This window comes from Gavialis gangeticus, unplaced genomic scaffold (assembly GCF_001723915.1).
Source record: "Gavialis gangeticus isolate Ggan-Ray unplaced genomic scaffold, GavGan_comp1, whole genome shotgun sequence".
In the NCBI taxonomy this organism is placed as follows: domain Eukaryota; kingdom Metazoa; phylum Chordata; order Crocodylia; family Gavialidae; genus Gavialis; species Gavialis gangeticus.
In genome coordinates, this window is record NW_017729009.1 from 14911952 (window position 1) to 14916808 (window position 4857).

Sequence of the window (4857 nt, forward strand, 5' to 3'; positions counted from 1 at the left end):
TACCTCTCCAAAAAACATGGATCAAGTTATCCCGACTGACAGCAATTTACAATCCACATTAATGGTCATATAAATTCCAGCGGATCAAGGAAGCCTCTAGTATATTATATTCAGACACAGCTAATAGGTCTGGGATAATTGCCATCTCTTGTTTCTGTGTTACGAGTCGGACTGTTTATATCTACAGTACAAGTAAGCAGTAAAACAAGTTTTTACATTCTCAAAGTCATTCAAGGAGGCCCGGTAATTGCTTGCTGCTTAATAGCAGTCAGAGGGCTGGAGGTGGCAGTCACTTCCTATATTTAGTGAAAGCTGCTTTGCCAGAGCCCTTAGCAGCCACTCTTTGAGACCACGATCAGCTAGCGAGCCCTTCCCAGGGACTCGGTCCTAGTCCTGGCTCCAGCACCCATGGAAGTCAATAAAAAACATTCCCACTGAGTGAGACTCGGACAACTGGTTATTATGCTTCATGTTACAGGGGTACTTCCCCCAGGCACTTCTAAGAGACTCTGTAGGTCACTCTCTGCGAACAGAAAGCTCAGATGGACATGAGCAACCTGAGAAACAGGGAGGGCATAAAATGCATTATTCGCTTCTTTGTTTTGCAGGGTGAAAATGCAACACTTGGGGCATGATGACAGGCAACTCATCCATGACACTCGTGACATCCTCTTTGTTCCTGACAAGCCATGTGGATGCCCTTCTCTGACCCCAGATCATACTAAGCGGAATATAACGACATCAATAATAATCATAAGAAAGCTTATCTGTGAGTACTGCATACTTTCACTCGCACTCAGCCATCACCAGCTACCTTAGTATATGATATAATCTAAGTATGAGCTAGGAAAAAGTGATGCATATGTGCATTTATTGCAATTCTTGATTCATACCCACACACAGTGGATTAAAGTTCTGAGGACGGTAGGGGAACTGGGTGATAGCACCAGCTATTGGATGCAAGTATCTGGCATGCCAAGCTGTGAAGAGTGATGGAAATTTGGCCAAACATACAAAAAAAAATCAGGCAATGAATGTTGTTTTTATAGGGCCCAGAATATTTGTGCTTTCACTACTGCAGAGGCCTTGTCTTCTTGCACTGCTGCATTAAGACCTGAACCCTTCATGTCAAGCTCCTTTCAAGACGGTTGATGGGATTCTCCTTTCCTACTGCGGCAGTGCCACGGGCTTTCGTGAGGTTGTTTCTAATTCATGAAGGTAAGTGAGATAAAAATGGGAGCCTGAGCGGGCAAAGTGAGGCAGGAGCCACGTGACTGAAAAATGACCTAACCTATGAAGGGAAGGTGTCTTACCAATGGTGCCATGAGTTTCAAAAAGCCATCTGTCCTTAGGAAACTAGAGGATGTTTAGGGTTTTGTTAAAAAAATTGGCTCAGGTTCATCACTGGAAAAAGGGATAATTTGGGCACAAATTTGAAGTACTTCTCCTATGGTGTCTTTTCCTTTCCAGGAGTTCAAAGTGCCCTGTAACTGATGTGGGACTTAATGGTGACTGGAGGCCAGATAGAAGCTGTCCCACAACTCTTGAGTTGCCGGCTTTGCTTGCAAGGGGATCCAGTTTAAAGTAAAACAAAGGGCCTGAACCTTCCCAAGCAAACCGCCGAGCTCTGATGACAAACCTTCGGTTGACTCCTTCTCCCCTTTTTCAGGACTGTAAGTCAGAGCAAAGGCTGTGGTGCTTCCTGTTGAATAAGACCAGCAGGATATTGACCCTTACAAATCGCGTCCCTAGATGCCCCATTGGCAAAGTAGCTTATTAAACGTATGGGTGTGTTTCCTAGCACTGCTTTCTATTGGGTGGACTCAAAACCGGCTAACTGTGTCAGACTCCTGCGCTGGAAGTAGGAGATTTTCTTCCAGCGCAGGCAATAGGACTGAGCACTTGCAGCAGGGCGGGCTGGGTGGCATCCCTGCATCTCTGTGCAGTTTTGAGAGGCCACGTGTGAAATTGCTCCAGCAATCCCTAGGGCTGTCAGAATATCCCTGGCTAGTATATGCCTGTGAGTGCATCTTGTCCCCAGAGCAGGGACCTCTGAGTATGTGTGGCGGGGGGGAGGTTTTTGCAATGCAGCTAAACACCCTTGGCACTGATACCGGGATGGTTAAGGGTGACTTGAGACGTGCATTTAAAACACAAACATCAGCCACTTGCTTTCCCTACCATTTGCCCTTGCTCTGGGACTGTGTTACACACATTCCTGGAGTCATTCATAGACTTCACATTGCTGGTTGCACATCTTTTGGACCCTGTATTCTCTGCCCTGTGGTGGTTTTAGAGACAACGCACCTATTAGCGAGAAACTTCCCGTCCGAGGGAATGCACTTCACCCGCTTTGTGGAGCAATATGCCCATGTTGTTATAAGCCTGTGTCCAAGGCAGTTGTTGTTTGCAGGGCTTCAGCGCTAGGTCCCATAGTGAACGGAAGGAGAGACATAAGCTGAGGATACCAAGGCAATAAATGAGTAGCTGTTAGCTGGGGAGGAGATTAAAAGACCAGTCCTCTCTCACGATGCCTTGCTTTGTCTCCATAACTTAGCTATGCAACCTACAAGAAAGATCCCCTTGAAGAAGGTCTGCAAAGACACAAAACATCCCTGGATTTCCAGGGCACTGCATCACCCCCACAGGTTTATCATTCCCCTTCTTTGGCAGCACAGATACTAAAGTTTTTTTCCCGCTGACTCCCCACCAGCACTTTCTAAATGATTCATGGCCGCTTAATACCGCTCTCCCCCTCTCTCTGGTTTGCTCTCTTGCAAGCCAAGAAAACCTTCTTTCAGTAAATGAAGATGAATCCCCGCAATTCTGCAATTTCTTTATAAATGGTGCGTCCCGGCCTTTCATGTCTGTAGGGTTGTCGGGGGTGTTTGCATGCGATTGATTGCATCGCACTGCGTTCCAGGGAGTAATTTGATTATGGCACAATTAAGTCTGACAAGGTTATCAGATGACCCTTTGAAAAATGGCAATGCACTTTCCTTCTCTCGCAAGATGGAGAGATGAACTTTTTTCCTGGCGCGGCAGCTGAAAAATCAAAATGGTGAGAGGGCCAACAAGGTGTCAAGGCTTGGTGCCAAGAGCCCAGGTCGCCGGCCACATTACCATCATCACTCCCACCTGCCAGACTGCCAGTGTGCTGCATTGTATGGGGTAGTTTTTGGTGTCTCTGTTAAATTCCCGCAGATATGGTTCAGAGTCGATTCCTTTCTAATTTCCAGTCCGTCTTCCCGCAGCTGGTTTCCCCACGTGAATGTGCATTTCTGTCGTGCCCTTTGCAACCAAAGATGATGCTTCAACCAGGGGGTGCACAGAATGATTGGGAGAGAGGGTTTAGTTTTTGTTTGAAGGGCTATCTGTGCTAGGTGCTCTGATCTGGGGGGGGTCCTTGCTGATAGCATGTGTGAAGCTGGAAATCTGGCCCTGACGAAGGAAAGGACGCTATATGTGGTATTCCTCCCTGGGGTGCCTGGTGCGCATCGGTTGAGCTGCCTTGACGCACGGCAGGTAGCGGCAGTGATGCTCAGGGATCCTTGGTGATGCCCAGGGATCCTTGATGCTTTTATAAGCAAAGTTAGGCAGTGGCCAGTGAGTTGCCAATACTACCCCTCTTTCTCTTCTCCCAGTTCCTTATTCAGTTGTGGACTCTGCCAGCCCTTCCTCGGGGCCTGTTTTTGCTCATGGCTGAGATTTCTAGGGGGGGGAAACTGCCTGCAGGGGTACTAAAATTTGCAATAGTGATGGTCAAAACTGGCTGACCTCCCCATCATTCCTGAGGCTCCATCCTTAAAATGCCTCTTGACTTTGAGGAGGGAGTTATCTAAATATTTCAAGCCGGTGACGAAAGGCTGGCATAGCGTATCCTATTGGACATGGGGGCCCTGGTTAAAAGAGTTACAGCAGCCCTGTATATCATGCATGCAGACATGCCTGTTTATATTGCCATTTCAATGGCTCCCCCATAAATCTGCGATCCTGGCAGTCGTCACTGGGGCTCTGGAAGGAGCCGACACTGATTGCTCTAGAGGCACCTCATTTGTACAAGGGCCACGGGAATCTGGAGCCGGTGTTTGTCCTTGGAGCTGTTCTCCGGCACCGTTGGGTTCGGCCGCGCTGACAGATGGAGATGTAGATATTTAATCTATGGACCTCGTTTGCTGTTTGGGAGTGCAGGGCGAAGTCTGTTTGTGCGGCTGTCCCAGTCTCCAGGGAGTCCAAACAGAAACTCCCCGGTGTAAATCCAGGAGCCTGTCAGCAGGGAAGAGTGCAGAGCTGGATAAAGAACACAAGAGTCCGGGTCAGCTGAGATGAAACCTGCCCACGCTTCAACCCTTAGCACCATCAGTGCGAGTGTGGGGCTCACGTCCAGAGCCCGTTATGCAAACCAGCCCTTAAATAACTAAATCAGCTTTCACTCACGGCTGGGCCGAGGCACTTGTTTTGGAAGGGACATGTGTATTCTGGAATAAGACTTGGCCTGCCTTCAAAGAGCCAAAAGGGTGAATCAAAACTGATCTAACCCTGGCAGCCACGTGTTGGCTTGCATAGCCTGTTTGTACCAGTGTAGATGTCGAACCCATACGGGTCAGAACTGGCAGGGTGTATGTCTGCCTTCCTAGTGTCGAGGGCTTTGCCAGCGCCACCATCATGAACACCTAGTATTCATATGCTTATAACTTAGTTGTAGGATACCAGAGCTGGCCAAAAGTATTCCTATCAGTTCTGATGAACCATATGAACTTTCCCAAATGGAGCTGGTGCTTCTGGAAAGTACCCAGCGTCCCTGAGTATTTGCTGACTTGTTTGGATCAGTAACTTTCATCCTCAGAATTGTTCGTG

The 4857-nt window shown here is 48.0% G+C and overlaps 1 long non-coding RNA gene across 1 annotated transcript; it reads left to right on the forward strand.

The window, feature by feature from the left end:
• Nucleotides 1-347: 347 nt before the first annotated feature.
• LOC109292703 lies at nucleotides 348-4541 on the forward strand. The gene is made up of 3 exons (XR_002096174.1): nucleotides 348-511; nucleotides 609-769; nucleotides 4192-4541. It is a non-coding gene; the product is annotated as an uncharacterized LOC109292703 (long non-coding RNA).
• Nucleotides 4542-4857: the final 316 nt, after the last annotated feature.